We start from the raw sequence: 20808 nt of genomic DNA, 5'->3' as shown, positions 1-20808 counted from the left end.
TCCTTGCCTGTATTTTCCCCCCTAAACAACCCAATCTTAAGCAATCTGAACAATCTTAAAATTCACATCTTGTCATTTCCTGCTTAAACTGTTCAATGGCTTCTCACTACAGTGAGAAAAAATTCCAACTTTTTTCCATAGTGTGTAGCCACAATATGCACTGTCCACACCAGAGCACATCTCAAAGTCAAGGGTACTGACGAGACAGAACCCCAGCTCACCAGGGGTAAACTGATACTGTCCTGAGCAGACTGGGTCAGGTGACTGAGGATGTCTTCCCTCTAAGCTTTGGCTATGCAGTTCTCCCCATCTCAAGGCCTTGTCAATCACTGCTCTCTACCCTCACCTACCTGGATCCCTCTCACCCTTCAGATGTCTTCTACTCACCAGGCCTTCTCCATTTGCCCTAAACCAAGCCCCTCTCCCTCCATACAACACTCACCCTAACATTAGAAATTTGTCTCCCCCATGAGAATAAAATTAGAAGCTATTTCCTAGTATCAACAAGCACCATGTATGACTCAAACTAAGTATTTGCCAAGTATTTGGTAAATAAATTGAAATAAATTGTTTTTATAAAGAGTTCATTTTTAGACTCCATTCCACATATTATTATTATTAACTGGACATCCTAAAAGATTTAGCTAAACCACTAAATGCCATGCTATAGGAGGGTCTGTGATGGGTTTTCAAAAATGGCCACAGATTCTTCGCAGCAACTTCAATCAAGATCCAGAGTCTATTTCCCTACACTTACCGTCTGAGCTGGACCTTGTAATTTGGCTTTGACCAAGAGAATGCATCTATGGTGACACTGTGTGACTTGTAAGCATGGCTTTATAAAGCCTAGCAATTTCTGTTCCTGCCCTCTTGGAACTCAGCTACCACACGATGGCTGGGCTGGCCTGCTGGAGAGGTCACATGGAGAACAGAGGCACCCTGGCTAAAAGTCCAGGCAGGTGAGGCATGCAGGACATGCAGACCCCAGCCCACTTGCCAAATGACCGCCAATGCACAAGTGAGCACAGACAACAGTACGCAGAGCAGAAACGAGCTCTCCTAGCCAAACTCTGCCCTGACACAAAGATGAACTCATTGGCATTGTTACTGGTTTACATTATTATGTTTGAGGCAGTTTGCTGTTATGCAGCATCTGACGTAGGGCCATGATGAATTTCTGTAACTGCAGGATGCACATTAGTTTACATTAGTCCCCAACACTGCCACTGCTGACAACCTGGGGTGGCCGACCCTTTGTTGTGGAGTAACGGTCCTACAGCACACCCCATGCTGTGACAACTACAAATGCCCCCAGACAAAAACCAAGAGCAAAGGGGCACCTGGGGGGCTCTGTCAGTTAAGCATCTGACCCTTGATTTCGGCTCAGGTTAAGATCTTAGGGCCATGAGATCGAGCCCTACAGGGCTCTACACTGAGCCTGGAGCCTGCTTGAGATTCTCTCTGTGTCCATTTCCCCCCCACACCACTTCCCCTGAGCAAGAGAAGAATATTATCTGTAGCTCCAGGGGAACTGGCACTTCCACAAGGGAAGGAAGAATTTGTTGCTTTGGGGGGCATTCTTTGTCTCTTTCCATTAACTTCTGATCTGGGGTGATACATATGTTCTTTTCCTCCTCACTGGTCCCCAAAGGACAATTAGTGAAACAGACATTGGTGGTAGCCTCTCTACCTAATCCTTTGAAAATTACCCAAAAGGCCATCACTCTTCATTTCCCACAAAGGAAACAAGACAGATGCAAAGAACATGAAGTACCTCAAGGGCCCTTTCAGCACAGTGCCTGGCCCACAATAGATACTCAAACTCCAGCTACTGAGTGAATTCTAAAGACCCCAGGAAGACAAAAACAGCTAAAACTAGCCAAAACCAAGATCTAAGATCCTTTAAATCCAGCAAGTTTAGGAACCATGTATATTAAAAAAAAAAAAAAAAAGTAAAATATTTTAAAGTAAATTAAGGGATGCCTAGGTGACTCAGAGGTTGAGCATCTGCCTTTGGCTCAGGGCGTGATCCCGGGGTCCAAGGACCAAGTCTCACATCGGGCCTGCTTCTCCCTCTGCCTATGTCTCTGCCTCTCTGTGTTTCTCATGAATAAATAAAATCTTTAAAAAAATAATAAAAACAAAAAATAAAAATAAATTTAATTAGGGCGCCTGGGTGGCTCAGTGGGTTAAACATCTCACTGACTCTTGATTTTGGCCCACGTCGCGACCTCAGAGTTGTGAGACTGAGCCCTATTTTGGGCTCAGTGCAGAGTCTGCTTGAGAGTCTCTCCCCCCTGACTGCGCCCCGCCACCCGCCCAGCTCACATGCTCACTTGTGTGCTTTCTCTCTCTGAAATAAGTAAATAGGGAATCCCTGAGTGGTTCAGCAGTTTAGTTCCTGCTTTCAGCCCAGGGCATGATCCTGGAAACCCAGGATCAAGTCCCACATCGGGCTCCCTGCATAGAGCCTGCTTCTCCCTCTGCCTGTCTCTACCTCTCTTTCTCTCTGCGTCTCTCATGAATAAATAAAACCTTAAAAAAATAAAAAATAAAATGAGTAAATAAAAGCTGTTTTTTTCAAGTAAATTTGACCTGCAAAATTCCAATTCTATATACGATATAAACTATTCTTTTAAACATACATTTATCACAGGGCTGCCTGGGTGGCTCAGTCAGTTAAGCAACCAACTCTTGGTTTTAATTCAGGTCATGTTCTCTCGATTATGGGATCGAGCCCTGTGTCAGACTCCATGCTTACTGTAGAATCTGCTTGAGATTCTTTCCCTCTCCCTCTCTCTCTGTCCCTCCTCCCCCCCCCACCACTTGCATGCATGCCCTCTCTCTCAAAATAAAAATTTAAACATACACTTAACCACATTTGACAAACACCCCAAAATTTACACAATATAGGTTCCTAACTACGATATGCAAGGACTGCTAAATAGAAGTTCTGAATGGGCTTCAATTTCCCAAATTCTCATCCCCCTTAAAATAGAGACTTTTCCTCATACCTCCCAAATTTCTACTAATGGCAACCCAGATGCTCAATCTAGGACTGTGCTATCCAGTACAGTAGTTATTAGCCATATGTGTGGGTTTTTTTTTTAAGATTTTTATTTATTTATTCATGAGAAACACAGAGAGAGAGGCAGAGACATAGGCAGAGGGAGAAGCAGGCTCCTTGCAAGCCCAGCCCGATCCAATGTGGGACTCGATCCCAGGACCTGGGATCACACCCTGAGCCGGAGGCAGATGCTCAAGTGCTGAGCTACCCAGGCATCCCTTTTGTGTTTTTATAAACTTACGTATATTAAAACTAAATAGGGCAGCCCCGGTGGCACAGAGGTTTAGCGCTGCCTGCAGCCCAGGGCATGATCGTGGAGACCCTGGATCGAGCCCCATGTCAAGCTCTCTGCATGATGCCTGCTTCTGTCTCTGCCTCTCTCTCTCTCTCTGTCTCTATAAATAAATAAATAAAATCTTAAAAAATAAAATAAAACTAAATAAAAACTAAAAGTTTCTTTTTTTTTCTTTTTAAAGATTTATTTATTCATGACAGACATAGAGAGAGAGAGAGGCAGAGACACAGGAGGAGGGAGAGGCAGGCTCCATGCGGGGAGCCCGATGCGGAACTCGATCCCGGGACTCCAGGATCGCGCCCCGGGCCAAAGGCAGGCGCCAAACCGCTGAGCCACCCAGGGATCCCCCAAAAAACTAAAGGTTTCTTAGTCACTTGAGCCACACTTCAAGTGTTCAATAGCCCCATGTGGCTAGGAGCTACCATACTGAAAGATGTAGATGATAAAAGATTGCCATCACTGAAAAAAATTCTATTGTACAAGGCTGATCTGAAAGATAGAAATTAAAAGCAAAGTAAAGCTTTTTACTGGAGATGGAGAAATGTACTACTTCCAGGAGTGCCACAATGTTTCTTCCAACCAGAGTGCTCACTGCTGCATACCAACACATATATGGTCATTTAAAAATCTAACATAGACCCAAAAGGTGCACTTTTTATATAAATACCTACATGTTGTTAAGCTCTTCGAATCAAGTATAGTAACCACGGCTACAAGGCTACTCTGGTATTTAAAAAAAAAAAAAAGAATGATTTACCCACTGACTTCCAACATTAATTGCAACAATTTTATAAGCTTTTAATTTTATTATTATGTTTTTAAGTTAGCATTATCTAAATCTGGGAGCAAATGTTGGACCAGAAGAGATGCTATTTTAAAGCTCTTCTTTCACAGCTGCAAGGAACTTCCTCAAAGTGCAGCCTGCTCCTCAGCAGCTCAGCATCTTCCTGAATATGTCAAATTTTAAATTACAGGAAATGTGTGTTGGTCAGTTCCCATATTTTAAGAAACACACAGAGAGTACAATGGGCACTTACTGATTCAAAAAGCACATTTTAAATGCCTTCCCAATCAGTGTAAGGAACCTAGACTCCTCTATTCTGATTCCAAAAACACCCAGGAAACCTCTCCCACCTCTTTCTCATATCTCTGGGTCTATAGCAGCACCCACAAACCCAAATCCCATTGATAGGGGACCTAAGTAAAGCCTTGCCAATAACTCTTACCCATTCTCAAGTAAACTGCCTAGAGGTTCATGTCCTCATTATATAGTTTCCCAAGCCACGGTCCCTAAACTTGACCGAATATATAGCAGATTCACTTGGGGCAGTTCTCTAAAACACCCCAAGTCCAGGGCTTACAAATGGACACATTTCCAAGGGAGTCCTGACTCACAGGTTCAAGAACTAACCCTGCCCACATACACAACTCAACTAGCGTGCCCTTTGCTTCCAACCTGGGCTGGTTAGGGAGAAAAAGAGGCAGGGCGTCACCACTACCACATGAGGCAAGTGCCATGAAGGGGTACCTGTGGTCAATGTGACCAGGAACAGGGGGGACCAGGAAAAGTCTATTTGAGGAGGAGACACTCAAGCTGAGACCTAAAGGATTAAGGACAAGGTACTGCAAACAGCAAAAGGAATGGGGATGAGAGGTGAACAAGCCCTATGGATGGATCTAGGAGTCAGAAAGGCTAGAGAAAGTTATAAATTTTGGAGTCATCAAAACAATCAGTAAACAGTATGTGAAACAGACAACAGATGGGAACAGAAATGATCACCTAAGCAGAGCCCAAGAACAGAGAGAATCCTGGACTCAAGACTGAGAAATGCCATACAACTGAGGGTATGCAAAAGAGGAACCCTGGAAGAAAACCAAGGACAAACAAAAGGTAAGCATGAGAACCAGGAACTAAGAGAGAGGAGAGTGTTTTAAAGAGGTGGTGGTAGTCAACTGAGTTCAATGCCAAGACACAGGATATGCTGAAAACAAAAAAAAAGGAGAGGGGAAAAAAAGACCATTTCAGAGAGCTTTCTCACCTCAAGCAGAAGCAGAGTGCTTCCAGACAAGGAAAATAGAAAGGAGATGGGCAGAAATTCTCAAATGTTTTTTTTCATCCCTGACCTGAAAAGCCCAGCTCTATTCCTGAACTTCAGTTCTGTGAGACGAGAATCGTTATAACATTTACCTTTCTATTTGAGTTCTCTTTTAATGATTTCTTCAACTTGCAACTGAGACTTCTGTTTACAACCTTGGCCATGAAGGGAAGGGAAGGACAGAGTAGACAGGGAGTTAGAAACAAGGAGAACAGGGTTAAGGATGAAGTTCTAGGTAACTATAGTGGGCTTTTTTTAACAGTATCCCCGGAAAATTACTGTCCATCTCTCTAAGTGTGACTTTATTTGCAGAAAAGGTCTTTGCAAATATCATTAGCATTGGTCCTAATCCAATGACTGGCATGCTTATAATAGTAGAAACACGCATTGAGAGAAAGTCAAGTGAAAACAGAGGCAAAACTAGACTGCTGGCAACCACCAGAAGCTAGAAAGAAGTATCAGAGGGAGCTGCCCAGCCAACACCCTGGTTTCAGACTTCTGGCCTCCTAAATTCTGAGAGAGTAAATCTGTTTTCACCCCTCAATTTGATAATTTATTATAGCATCCACAGGAACATAAGAGAGTAGTACTGTTTCAAAGCCAAACACAAGAACCCCTGAAAACTCTAAGAGAACAGGAAAAAAGAGAATGGGTCCACCTGGAGAAGCACCTCAGCAAAGGAGGAAGGCAAAGGGGCCAAATATCCTAAGTAGCAGTGGTAATGGAAGCAAACATTCCAGCTCTTACACCATCTCATTTAATCCTCACAACTACCCGAAATGAGAAAACTGGGACAGAAATAATAAGCTTAAGGGGTGCCTGAGGGGCTCCGTTGGTCGAACATCCAACTTTTGGTTTCAGCTTGGGTCATGATCTCAAGCCCTGTACAGATCCATGCTCAGTGGAGAGTCTGCTGGTTTCTCTCTCCCTCTACCCCTCCCCCTGGCTCCTGCTCGTGAGCACACACATGCATAAGCTCTTTCTCAAATAAATTTTTTAAGATTTTATTTATTTATTTATGAGAGACACAGAGAGAGAGAGAGAGAGAGGCAGAGACACAGGCAGAGGGAGAAGCAGGCCCCATGCAGGGAGTCTGACGTGGAACTCGATCCTGGGTCTCCAGGATCATGCCCTGGGCCAAAGACTGCGCTAAACCGCCGAGCCACCCAAGGCTGCCCATAAATAAATTTTTATTTTTTATTATTTTTTAAAGGTTTATTTATTCATTCAGAGAGAGAGAGAGGCAGAGACACAGGCAGAGGGAGAAGCAGGCTCCATGCAGGAAGCCCAACATGGGACTCGATCCCGGGTCTCCAGGATCACACCCTGGGCTGCAGGCGGTGCCAAACCGCTGAGCCACTGGGACTGCCCCATAAATAAATTTTTAAAAAATAAGTAACTCACTCAAGGCCTCAAAGCTAAGAATCAGCAAAATCAGGATATCCTGCATACATGTATGGCTAATCTACAGGGAAAAGGGAGACCTTCGCTATAGTTACTAATGTTTTCAAAGATGAGTATTATTCAGAAATATATACAAAATGCAACAAAGCAGAAAAATTAAAATGAAAAAGCCTATATATGAAAAAAAATTTTTTTATTTTTTTATTTTTATTTTTATTTTTTAAAATTTTTTTAAAAAGCCTATATATGGAGTGTGATCCTCCCCATCTGGGGAAAACATCTCTGCACCCATATGTATGAGCAATACAAAAGAAATATATGAATATAACAGATAATATATAGTAAATAAAATGTAACAATCTTGTATTTTTAAGATTTTATTTATCTACTAGAGAGAGACCACAAGCAGGAGAGAGTAGAAGGAAATGCAGACTCCCCACTGAGCAGGGAACTTAATGCAGGACTCAATCCCAGGACCCTGGGACCATGACCCAAGTAGAAAGCAGCCACTTCACCAACTGAGCCACCCAGGTGCCTCAAAATGTAATAACAATCTTATGTGATGGCAGCCCCAGTGGCTCAGAGGTTTAGTGCCACCTTCAGTCCAGGGCATGATCCTGGAGACCCAGGATCGAGTCCCAGGTCAGGCTCCCAGCGTGGAGCCTGCTTCTCCCTCTGTGTCTCTGCCTCTTTCTCTCTGTGTGTCTCTCATAAGTAACTAAAATATTAAAAAAAAAAAAAAATTCCTATGTGGTTATTTCCTGATACAGAAATTATAATTTTCCCTCATTTTGTGGCCCTAATTTTTTTTTCTAATTTTCTATAATAAACATTTTATTTTTAAAATGTAAAAGTTAAAAAATAAAATAAAATACAAAAGTTAAAGATGTCAAAAATAAAATCAATTTCCTGGAAAGGACATCTTTTAAAAAAAAAGATTTTATTTACTTGGAGGGGGGAGGCAGACTCAGCAGACGCCCCGCTGAGTAGGAAGCCCAACACAGGACTCAATCCCAAGACCCTGGGATCATGACCTGAGCTGAAGGCAAAAGCTTAACCAACTGAGCCACTTACGTGTCCTGAAAAGGACATCTTTATAAAACAACATTGGTGGCTGAGGGGGTACGGGAACAAAGATCTTCAAGAGAACAAGGAGAGGACAGAGATACGAAGCAGTAGAAACAGATCCCCTGCCCAGGGACTGGCTGAAAAAGATACCAAGATTAACTAGAGGGTTAAATTATAAAAGACTTAGTCATCTTACGGGTGTGGGGCTGGCTCAGTGGGAAGAGCATGTGACTCTCGGTCTCAGGATCGTGAGTTCAAGCCCCACGTTGGGTGTAGAGATTACTTAAATAAAACTTAAAAAAAAAAAAAAGGCCTTCTCATGTTTCAAGGTAGAACAAGCCTCAAAAGAAACTAAAAACTGTCGTTAAGTGTCTTCAAGTGGAAGAGTCTTCCCTTTAATAATATATGAAGAAGCAGATGCAAACAGACACAAGTCTTCCAAGATGAAAGAGTAAGGGAGAAGAGCGCATGTTAGAGGGTCTAACAGTGTAATAATTAGAGCACAGGCTCTGGAGGCAAATGACTCAAGTTCAAATATGGGTCCCACTGCCTAATCCCCATCAGTTTAGCCATCTGTGAAATGGGGTTATTCATAGTACCTGCCTCAGAGCTGATGTGAGAATCACATGGTAATAACAAAGTTCTTAGTGTGGTGTCTGGCATAATATGCACCCAACAAACATGAGCTAATAGCATTGGGATCACCAACAGAGCAAAAGTAAAGTACATCTACTGCCAAGGAATGCCATGTGGAGGTACCATACCAAGGTTTGAAAGAATATATTTCAACAGGGAAATCATAAAGTACTTCTAATATACTTTATATGTATAAACATCTATGCCAAGTGGAGACTATCAATCCAAGCACAGTCCTGCCTTAGGGCTTCTCTTTGTCATCCTCTATCTCCTGCTTGCTGCTCAAATACTTTAACCTCTGACTTTATTTTTTTTTTTAAGATTTTACTGATTTATTCATGAGAAAGAGAGACAGAGAGAGAGAGAGGCAGAGACACAGGCAGAGGGAGAAGCAGGCTCCACACAGGGAGCCTGATGTGGGACGCAATCCCGGGTCTCCAGGATCACAATCTGAGCCAAAGGTGGCGCTAAACCGCTGCCCAACCTCTGACTTTAAAACGAAATTCTAGCGGGTGCCTGGGTGGCTCAGTTGGTTAAGCATCTGCCTTCCGGTCAGGTCATGATCTTGGGGTCCTGGGATGGAGCCCCACATTGGGCACCCTGCTCAGCAGGGAGTCTGCTTGTCCTTCTCCCTCTGCCCCTCCCCCCACTTGTGCTCATGCGTGTGCTTGCTCACGCGCACGTGCTCTCTCACTAATAAATAAAATATTTTTTTAAAAAGATTTATTTATTTATTTATGATAGACATAGAGAGATAGAGAGAGAGGCAGAGACACAGGCAGAGGGAGAAGCTGGCTCCATGCTGGGAGCCCGACACGGGACTCGATCCCGGGACTCCAGGATCGCGCCCTGGGCCAAAGGCAGGTGCAAAACTGCTGAGCCACCCAGGGATTCCCTAAAATCTTTTTAAAAAATTGAAATTCTAGGGGCAGCCTCGGTGGCTCAGCGGTTTAGCGCCCCCTTCCACCCAGGGTGTGATCCTGGAGACCCGGGATCGAGTCCTGCGTCAGGCTCCCTGCATGGAGCCTGCTTCTCCCTCTGCCTATGTCTCGGCCTGTCTCTCTCTCTGCATCTCTCATGAATAAACAAATCTTTAAAAAAAAAAAAGAAAAGAAAAAACCTGAAATTCTAGCAACCACCACGGACCTGCTCTGCCCTGTTTTTCAGCATGGTCTTTTCCACCACCTGACAGACATCCTTCCCACAGGGCAGCGCTGACATCTCTCCTCACTGCCCCAACAGCCGCTGCTCCTTGGCACTGCTCTGCCCTTAAATAAACATGTTACTGCTGCTCTGCCTTCTCCTCTATAGGGTCCTTCCTCTCCACACCTGACAATGCTCTAGCTACTCTATCTAAAATCAGGGCAGAAAAGAGCCCTCTCTCAGTGCCTCTCCACCCCTTTCCTTCAGAGCCTCTCATTGTTGATCCTAGGCCCTGGGGAATACTGGCACTGAATTCTCTGGTCTACTTCTCCTAGCCAAATTTGCTCCCCTGACCACCCCTACCCAACCCTGCCCAAGACTATCCCAGGCTCTAACACTATATTCTAATACTCTGCCAACTTCTGATCATTCTTTTAAGAGCTGCTCTTCCTCTACTTACCCTTATTTTTTTTTTAATTTTTATTTATTTATGATAGTCACAGAGAGAGAGAGAGAGAGGCAGAGACACAGGCAGAGGGAGAAGCAGGCTCCATGCACCGGGAACCCGACATGGGACTCGATCCCGGGTCTCCAGGATCGTGCCCTGGGCCAAAGGCAGGCGCCAAACCGCTGCGCCACCCAGGGATCCCTTTAAAGACTTTATTTATTTATACATGAGACACAGAGAGAGAGAGAGAGAGGCAGAGACAGGTAGAGGGAGAAGCAGGCTCCATGCAAGGCGCCCGACGTGGGACTCAATCCATCCCGGATCTCCCGGATCACGTGCCGGGCCGAAGGCAGCCCTAAACTGCTAAGCCACCTGGGCTGCCCTCTACTCACCCTTAAAGCCACACCCTCCCACACCCCTAAAGGCTCTGTCCCAAGGCCTCTTGTCAAGCTACACCACTGGGTTTTCAACCTTTAAAGAAATCTCTGGGTTCTTCTCCCTAGGAAAAGGCAATATCCTATACCTATAATGCTCAAACAGCAAGGAGAGGAGGGCAGATGGACACATCAGAACAGAGTGCCTATCTCCAGATGAGGACCTCTCTGGTGCCTGCAGGCACCCTGGGCCAATAACTTAGATGTAGCCCAGTGGGTTTAACCACTGCCCTGATCTCCAAATTGCTGCTGTTCAGAAAGCTTGTTCTTAGGCTCCCTCCACACTCTTAAATACTGAGGATCAGAGGGCTTCTGTTTCTGTGGGTTACATCTATGGATATTTACTATTTTGAAATTAAAACAAAGAGGGCAGCCCCAGTGGCTCAGCGGTTTAGTGCCTACCTTCAGCCCAGGGCATGATCCTGGAGACCCAGGATCGAGTCCCACGTCAGGCTCCCTGCATGGAGCCTGCTTCTCCCTCTGCCCGTGTGTCTGCCTCTCTCTCTCTCTCTCTCTCTCTCTCTGTGTCTGTCATGAATAAATAAATAAAATCTTTTATAAAAAAATAAATAAAACAGAGAAGATTTTTAAATGTTTAATAAACCTATTACATATTACCATAAAGAACATTTGTATAAAAATTAGCTTTAGGGGATCCCTGGGTGGCTCAGCGGTTTAGCGCCTGCCTTTGGCCCAGGGCGTGATCCTGGAGTCCCGGAATCGAGTCCCATGTCAGGCTCCCGGCATGGAGCCTGCTTTTCCCTCTGCCTGTGTCTCTGCCTCTCTCTCTATGTCTATCATAAATAAATAAATAAATAAATCTTTTTTAAAAAATTAGCTTTAAAAAAATGGGGTGCCTGAGTGGCTCAGTCGGTTGAGCATCTGCCTTCAGCTCAGGTTGCAATCCCAGGGTCCTGGGATGGAACCCTGCATCAGGCTCCCTGCTCTGCGGGGAGCAGCTTCTTCCTCTCCCTCAGCCTACTGCTCCCCCTGATTGTGCCTGCTCTCTGTCAAATAAATAAATAAATAAAATCTTTTTAAAAAATAACTAAGAAATAATTCGATGAGAAGAGCAGCAGTATTTTACATTTTAGCCCCAACTTCTTTAATGTCCACCTAAACAAGGAAGAGCTGAATTCAGTTGGAAAAGGAAGAAGTATTTTTAACAACCTTTTCAAATAAATGTGCACAGCCTTCTTTGATACTACATCAAAACTTTACAAGTGTTAAGTTTCCTAAAGGGAAGTTCTGATGTGGAATCTGAAACTGTGTCAGTTCATTTTAATACCATTATATTAAATTCCACAGGATTTATTCCATTCTTGTGTTCTGAATAGATCTTTTACCATCTGTGCGTTAGTAGCATCACACACAGGCCATTGGGAAACTATCAGTTCACTGAATTAAGCAAATCTTCCAAATGTTGACACGTTTTATTACATAATATTAAAAAGAAACATTTCCTAAGTATCACCTACAAGAAAAGTCTTTAAATACTGGGAAGCTGTCAAGCTCAGGATAGCAGAGTCAAGTTTTCCAAAATTCTAATTTCCATTTGAAAGCTCAAATTTTATCACTGCCAACAATATTGTCAGTTACATTCCTTGAAATAATATCTGGTTCACTTCGTTCATTTTCAAGAAAGTATCTGCCATATAAAGAACACATCTAAAGGACGATCCTTTTCTGTCAGCTGTTCTTTCAGTGCTATGGCAAAGCCGCTTGTCCAGGAGACTGCTATTGTACTCTGGGATACACTGGGATACTGTGATTCTTTCTGCTTGCTTCCCATTTCATCTCACAGACAGGAAAAAATGGGTATTCAGGGTTAAAGTTTAATAAAAATTAATTTTTACACTTCATCAAAGACATTAGATTAAACTGCATTTTTCTAAACACAAGTTCATGGTGGTGAAGAATACTATGACTACAATAACTACTATAACTGGTTGGATGCCACACCCTTGGTTTGTGTTAAAGAAACAGCAGTTTTACCTACCACTGCTTCTGTACCATCCACGTAGTGAATATCAAATAGCATCTTGATTACTGTGTAAGTATCTCTGACCCAATGGACCCAATGGGTCTCAGGGACCCCCAGGAGTCCAAAGATCATACCTTAAGACCCCCCGCTCTCAGTATCATTATTCCCAAAACTTCAATTACCTTCTAAATACTGTTAACTCTGAAAGTTCTGCCTCCATCCAGACCACTTCTCCAGAGCTTCACATTCACATATACAAAATCTAAATAATTGGGATCCCTGGGTGGCGCAGCGGTTTGGCGCCTGCCTTTGGCCCAGGGCGCGATCCTGGAGACCCGGGATCGAATCCCACATCGGGCTCCCGGTGCATGGAGCCTGCTTCTCCCTCTGCCTATGTCTCTGCCTCTCTCTCTCTCTCTGTGACTATCATAAATAAATAAAAATTTAAAAAAAATAATAATAAAAATAAAACAAAATCCAAATAATTAATGAGCATCCGTTTCAGAGGTTGGTAATATTGTAGTGAACTAAATTCCTGTCTTCATGGAGCTTAAAACTACTGGGGAGATGAGCACAAGGACTAGGAAAGCAGAGCAAGATAAAATGGCAGAGACTGAGGAGATAAGAGAATGCCCTCTGAGAAGGGGATATTTGAACAAAAACCTGAATGAAGGCAGTGAACTGTACAAAACCAACCTCTAGGAGAAGAGCTTTTCAAGGAGAGGAGCCAAAAGCCTAAGGACTGATCCACCCTTGATGGAAGATTTCCTAGAGTCCTCAAACCCAACATGCATAAACTGAACTCATTATCCTCTCCACTGAACCACTGCTCCTTATTTCAGTAAATGCCAAACAGCCACCCAGATGCCCAGGACAAGCATACACTGTGATCATCTTCTCTTCTTGCCTTCCACGCAGCCATCAGGTCTTCTAGTCACCAGCTTTACATCCTAGTCCGGATCCCTTCCTCTCTATACTAGCACCCCATATGGCCATCTATGGCCATAGTGTTCCTCCTTCATCTGAACATGCTCTGAGCTCAAGTACCATGGCCATGGTCAATCTCCTCTTTAAAATCCTTTAAAGGCTCCCAAGAGCCCTCAAGATAAAAGCACTACTCCTTCCTAAGGCTCTGACCCTCAGTGTCCATTTCTCACCACCCTCCAGCCCTTTGGAACTTCCATCCCTCATGAGCCGTGCCTTCTTTCATTCAATAATTACTGAGCATCTGGGATCCCTGGGTGGCGCAGCGGTTTGGCGCCTGCCTTTGGCCCAGGGCGCGATCCTGGAGACCCGGGATCGAATCCCACATCAGGCTCCCGGTGCATGGAGCCTGCTTCTCCCTCTGCCTATGTCTCTGCCTCTCTCTCTCTCTCTGTGTGTGTGTGACTATCATAAATAAATAAAAATTTAAAAAAATAATAATAATTACTGAGCATCTACCACTACCACACAATAGACACAGTTCTGGGTGCTGGAGACATAGGGGGTGAAAGAGGCTAATTGGTGGCTGCATGAAAAACACTCACACCACCTCCTCAGCTTCAAACACTCCTTCCTGGGGATCCCTGGGTGGCGCAGCGGTTTGGCGCCTGCCTTTGGCCCAGGGCACGATTCCTGGAGACCCAGGAATGAATCCCAGGTCAGGCTCCTGGTGCATGGAGCCTGCTTCTCCCTCTGCCTGTGTCTCTGCCCCTCTCTCTCTCTCTCTCTCTCTCTCTCTCTGTGTGACTATCATAAAAAAAAAAAAAAAAAAAACACTCCTTCCTTCTCCTCCACGCGCTAACTGCATGCCAGACAGGCTCCAACCAGAGGGTCCTTCGGGTTTCAACTTAAAATACACTTCACTCCTGGGACACCTGGGTGGCTCAGTCAAACATCCAACTCAGTCATGATCTCTAGCTGTCTCTATAACCTACTGCCCTTGAATTTCTCCTTTGCACCTCCTTGTTAGGCTGTCTATTAAACTATAAACTCAGTGAGGCCCTGGGACACACCCATTCTACAGCAGTTGATAGCCTTAGCACCTACCAGAGAAGGTGCTGAATAAGCACTTATTAAACAAATTTCCAGTTACAGTATTTTATTGTTATTATCACTATTTGGCAAATCAGGGGACAAGAAGTTTTGTCCAGGTGTCCCTGGATGGCTCAGCGGTTGAGCGTCTGCCTCTGGCTCAGGGTGTGATCCTGGGGTCCCGGGATTGAGTTCCACATTGGGCTCCCTACATGGAGCCTGCTTCTCGCTCTGTCTCTGCCTCTCTCTTTCTCTGCCTCTCTCGAGTAAATAAATAAAATCTTTAAAAAAATAAAAAAAAAATTTGGGCAGCCTGGGTGGCTCAGCGGTTTAGCGCAGCCTTCGGCCCAGGGCATGATCCTGGGGACCTGGGATCAAGTCGCACATCGGGCTCCCTGCATGGACCCTGCTTCTCCCTCTACCTGTGTCTCTGCCCCCTCTCTCTCTGTGAGTCTCTCATGAATAAATAAAATATTAAAAAAAAAATTACCCTAGATAATCTTGACTTGATTATTTATTTATTTATATATTTATTTATATATTTATTTACCTCTACTCTCAACATGGGCCTCAAACTCCCAACCCCAAGATCAGGAGTCTCAAGCTCTCCCTGATCCAGCCAGGTGCCCCTGGTCTTTTAAATCCATGTTTGTAGAAATAGCTTTCCCCAAAACTTTAATAAGTCAAATAACTGAATACTTACTAAGTCTGAGAAAAAGAAAGCAACAGAGACAACTGGGTGGCTCAGTGGTTGAGCGTCTGCCTTCGGCTCAGGTCATGATCCCGGGGTCCTGGGATGGAGTCCCACATTGGGCTCTCCGCAGGAAGCCTGCTTCTCCCTCTGCCTGTGTCTCTGCCTCTCTCTCTGTGTCTCTCATGAATGAATGAATAAAATCTTTAAAAAAAGGAAAAGAAAAGAAGAAAGCAACATTGCTCTATTAAAGAAGCTTTTCTATCACTGGAAACCAGCAGGAATTTCTTTCCACCGATTAGTGTGGCATCTAATGCAAAATACTACCACAAGAACAGGACTAAAAGGTTTAAAAAGCTTTTGGCATTCTTCTGACCAATTTGGATGTCTATAGATTGCCTATATTTCCTAAATAAGAGCTCTGGAACAAAATGCATAGCTTAGAAAGAAATGCTGCTTCATTTTTTTTTTTTTTTACCAGAATAGTCAACATGATGTTGCATTAGCCAATGTATGCACACCCACCCCACATACATTTAGACCAGCCCTTCCTTCCAGCATTACACCTTCTGTTTGTGAAATGTGTCTCTGACCTCAGTGTCAACTTAAGCTTCTTTTTATCCCTTCATTCTATGTTCACTAAACCAAACACTTAACTCACCCATCTCACTTCATAATTTCTCTAACCATTCAGCAATGAATCCAAACCAGAAATCTTTTTTCCCAGGCTTAAAAGATCCTGTTCATTGTCTTACTAGACTTATGCTAACAGAGGTTTCAAAATAATATAGCATGCCATATGGTCAAGCCCAGATAATAACATTGAGAATATCTGTTACCAATCCACTAATGCTTTTAAAGGCCAAAGTCTGTAGACAGTAAGAATTTAATCCAATTTGGAGACCAACATGAGCCAGAGAAAGCAACATGGGCAAAGAAAAAACAATCCAACGAAAAAACTATAATAAATGCCAATACTGTATGTCTAAAATAAAATCAACATTAGTCATTAATGTATTAGCTAAAAAGCCAACTGGGGATCCCTGGGTGGCTCAGCGGTTTAGTGCCTGCCTTTGGCCCAGGGCACAATCCTGGAGTCCTGGGATCGAGTCCCGTGCCGGGCTCCCGGCATGGAGCCTGCTTCTCCCTCTGCCTGTGTCTGCCTCTCTCTCTCTCTCTCTCTCTATGTCTATCATGAATAATTTAAAAAAAAAAAAAAATCTTTTAAAAAAATACAAAATAAAAAATAAAATAAATAAAAAGCTAACTGATAGTAGGTAAGTCTACAGATATCCTGAAGACCTCTTTTTTTTTTTTTTTAAAGATTTTATTAATGAGAGACAGAGAGAGAGAGAGAGAGAGAGAGAGAGAGGCAGAGACACAGGCAAAGGGAGAAGCAGGCTCCATGCAGGGAGCCTGACATGGGACTCAATCCCGGGTCTCCAGAATAAGGCCCTGGACTGGAGGCGGCACTAAACCACTGAGCCACCCGGGCTGTCCGTGAAGAACTTTCTCAAGGTGATTTGGAGAAATACAACTTTTTCAATCAAACCAATGGATAACATAGAAATTTTTAACAAAGCAGGGCGCTTGAGTGGCTCAGTTGGTTAAGCATCTTCCTTACACTTTGACTTGGGTCACCATCTTGGGAACGAGCCCCTGTTGGGCTCCCTGCTCACCTGGAGTCCTCTTCTCCCTCTGCCCATACCCCACCCCCGCTTGTATGCTATCAAATAAACAAAATCTTAAATTAATTTTATTTATTTATTTTTTTAACAAACTAAAAAGTAACAGAACAGAGCTTTGAAAAATAAGTTAACGCCTTATAAAATCAGTACCATTCTCAGGCTGTCACTCTTAAGTCTACCAAGGTGATTTAAGCTTTACAATCAAAGTCACTAGACATGAAAAAAATCTGAAAATAACTTTTAAGTTTTACTCTTAAAAAAAAGGAGTATTGGGGGAATCCCTGGGTGGCTCAGCAGTTTAGCACCTGCCTTTCGCCCGGGGCGCGATCCTGGAGTCCTGGGATCAAGTCCCACGTCGGGCTCCTGGCATGGAGCCTCCCTCTGCCTGTTTCTCTACCTCTCTATGTCTATCATGAATAAATAAATAAAATCTTTAAAAAAAAAAAAAAAAAAAGGAGGAGGGAGTATCAGGGCACCTAGGTGGCTCAGTCAAGTGTCTGACTTTGGCTGGGGTCAGGATCTCAGGGTCCTGCTCCCCTCCCCATACTCAGCAGGGAGATTACTTGTCCCTCTCTCTCTTCCCCCACTAGTGCTCTCACTCAAATAAATATAACCATTAAAAAACAAAAAAGACAGTACATTACTATGCAGTCTTTTAACAGTCTTCTAAACCTGTTCTCTGATGAAAATTATATCTGAGGAAACTTACTTCAACTCCTCTCAAAACAGAACTCAAAATATTAAACAAAGATAAATCTTTATTAAGGTATCATTAATGTCCTTCAAGGGACATTAGACAGCTGAGTACTTATGTGAGGATACATATACAGCCCCTTGGTAAACTCCAGTATCATACTGCAGGAGTAATTTTTGTCCAAGAGGTATTTGAGAGAGTATCAGTTCTGAGTCAGAACTGCATAGTTGGACATGCAAACTCTGGAATCATTCCAACAGAAGAAATGTAGCCCCAACACTGGTCCTCCCCCCCCCCCCCCCCAGAAAGGGGAATAAGCCACAGGCAAAAAATCGCAAAACTTTACTTTGCTTTCCTAAATTCTCACTGCTAAGAAAAACTTGTAGCACTTACAATACCCGTGAATCCAGACACAGGTAAGCCTGGAGTCTCCAGCTGGACAGAGGCCCCGAAGTCCAGCCTCAAGGTGGGGGAGATCCCATCTACACACCCTACAAGGTCTGACAGATTGGCCTCTAACCAACCATTCCAGTTGCTTTCCATTTCTAGACAGTTCTAGTTGTTAGAAAGTTAGACGGAGCCAAAAGCTACCATCCAGTTGTGCTGTGCAGAGTTCTCAGACCTGTTTCCATGTTGGTGGCACCAACTCTGTCCCCACCCACACACCCAATATTAGTAAGGAAGCAAAAAAGGAACTGCCTATTCACTTTCTTGTTGCAATACATACCTTCCGGAAGAATCTAGAATAGACCCTATCTTAACAGAATTCGAACTAAAACCTTACTTTCAAATAAAGAACCCCTCTACTCCCAAAAAAGACTAAAGTAAACCTTCAAATTTGAGAACAAAAAAATTCATGTAAAATTCTCATTGATAAGAACTCTCTAAAGACCTTACCAGTATCTAGAGTTGAAAGAACTTTTTTTTACAAAGCTAATGCTTCCATTTATTTGCTAATCATAACAACGTACACATTTTCTTAGTTCATAATTTAATAAGCAGCTGCTTCAGCCATCAAATACCGAGATCACGGCAATCAGATGGAAGTAGAATGAAAATATACAAAAAAGAAGTCCCCCAACTAAAACCACAGATGCAGGAGTCTACATCCCTGACGTATAATTCAGTATTCGTAGCTATCGCTGCCCAGCAGCTTCCTTCCCAACATAAAGATTCACACATGCTGTTTTTCTCCAGTAAATGGATCTCACCATCCCAACTGAGGAGCTTCCATAGAAGAATTGAGCAGATACAGCTGATACCACTTCGTGCGCTGTGTAATATAAAGGACTTGAGGCACGTCTCAATAAAACACCTCCTCCAAGAAGCATACCGGGGGAGAGGGGGGGTCCCCCGAGTCCAAGCGCGGCCACCACCCGGGCGGAAGGGTCGGCCCCGCTCCTCCCCCACCCCGCCCCCACCCCCACCGCCGGGGCGGCCAGCAGGCGCTCGCCGGGCCGAGGGGGACCCGCAGACCGGGGTCACTTCCTCCCCCCCGCCCCGCCCGGTCCTGCTCCATAATGTTAACTGGGCCCGAACACAATCGGGGCGCAGGAGGCCGGGCGCGCGCGGCGGCTGACAATGGCAGCGGCGGCGACGCGCCATCTTGTAGCGGGCCTGGCCCCGGCCATTCATTCGGCACGGGGACCCCGGGGACCCCGGCCAGGGCCCCCGCCCCCCGCCCCGCCGGCGCCGCACCGGGCGAGGGGGGACCGCAGCGGGCTGACAGCGGGGCCGCCTCCCACTTCTTGCTACAACCCCACAGCCGACCATCCCCGCTCGGCCCTCCCCGCGCCGCTCTTTGTCCGCCTCAAGTCCACCCCGAGTGGCCGGCGGCGGCCGCGCCTCAGCTTCCTCATTTCACGGGCCCTTCCTTCGCCCCGTGGCCACCAAGCACTAACTTCAAAGTCCCCAGAGGAGCTGTGTGGAAAGCACCGCGTCCCTCCGAGGCCAAGGGCGAGCCTTCAGCCCACCGCACGAGCCCGCCGCTCCCTTTGTTCTCGCGGCCCCGGCCCGGCCGCCCAGAGACCCCGGCCCTCGACTCTCGGGGCCCGGACCCCCGGACCCAGCACCCGGGACCGCGGGCCTGGGACCCAGACCCCAGAACTCGGACCCACAGACCCACACCCGGGACCCCAGACCCCGGTCCCCCCGACCCTTGCGCCGGAGCCCGAGCTCCCGCCCCCGACCCCAGCCAAAGCCCGCAGGGCCCCCGCCCGCTCCCGGCCCGCGACCCCACCCGGGCGGGGCAGGAAGACGCTCGGCCCGGCCGCGGGGTGGGGGCGGGGAGGGTGGGGGCGGGGCGGCCCGGGCGGGCAACTGCGGGGGAGGGGCCCGGGCCCGGGTCGCGGGGACGGGCCGGGGCCACCGCGCTCACCTCGGTGCCTTGTCCCGCCTGACGCGCCCGCGCCCCGCCGCCTCAGCCGCCTCGGCCGCCGCTCTGGAGGTGGAAGCGCTCGGGCCGCTCCGCGGGCGCTGCGGGCAGGTGCGCCGGCGAAGCTCGCTCCGGTCCCGCGGCGGCTGCTCCACTCCCGCGCCCGCTCCCGCTCCCGCTCCCGCTCCGCCGCCGCCTCCGTCCGCCCCTCAGACGCCTCCAGCCATCGGGATGGGCGCGGCGGCCCCTGCCCGCAGCCTCGGGAAACCCCACGCCGCGTCACCGCGCACACCGCGCGCGCACGCAGGCCGGGCCGCGGCCCCGGCGCGCGCACGTCCGCGCTCTTCCTCTCTGCGCCGACCCCAGTAGCGTGTGCGAGCCGCTTAAAGGGGCCGCGCCCGCCCTCGGGGAACCCGCTCGCGGAGGCCCTCAGGCAGGGGCCGCCCCTTCCCGGGGCCCCAGGGGCAGAGAGCGAGGCTCTGTGCTACCTCGGGCCTTCCCACTGCAGTCCTGCTCAGCTTTCCAGCCAAGGGGACGTGGGTACAGGCCGCAGGATCACAGCTGAAACTCTCCCGGCCCTGCACCCGCATCTCGCGCACATGCAATGTACTCGCACCTGGCACTCTGCACCGTGCATTCGGCACCCTACATCTGCACCCTGCACCGTGCATTCAGCACCCACATCTGCGTTCTGCACGGCTACCCGCACGTGCACATTCCCAACTCAGGCCGGCCCCCAGGCGTAAGGGTGCAACCGAGCTGACCAGATC

General features: G+C 46.4%; 1 protein-coding gene across 3 annotated transcripts in view; it reads right to left on the bottom strand.

Moving 5' to 3' along the window:
* GNB1 (G protein subunit beta 1) overlaps positions 1-20198 on the bottom strand; it is a 101332-nt gene extending 81134 nt beyond the window's left edge. Inside the window, exon 1 of one of the 3 annotated variants that reach the window (XM_072820074.1) lies at positions 20042-20198. The gene's annotated coding sequence lies outside the window, so the exon portion shown is untranslated. The remainder of the gene's footprint in view (positions 1-20041) is intronic. The other 2 variants (XM_072820076.1, XM_072820075.1) reach the window with 2 other exon arrangements.
* Positions 20199-20808: the final 610 nt, after the last annotated feature.

The sequence above is a fragment of the Canis lupus genome, chromosome 3 (assembly GCF_048164855.1).
Source record: "Canis lupus baileyi chromosome 3, mCanLup2.hap1, whole genome shotgun sequence".
Lineage (NCBI taxonomy): Eukaryota > Metazoa > Chordata > Mammalia > Carnivora > Canidae > Canis > Canis lupus.
The sequence above is the reverse complement of the archived record's forward strand: the minus strand, read 5'-3'. Positions and strand labels throughout refer to the sequence as shown.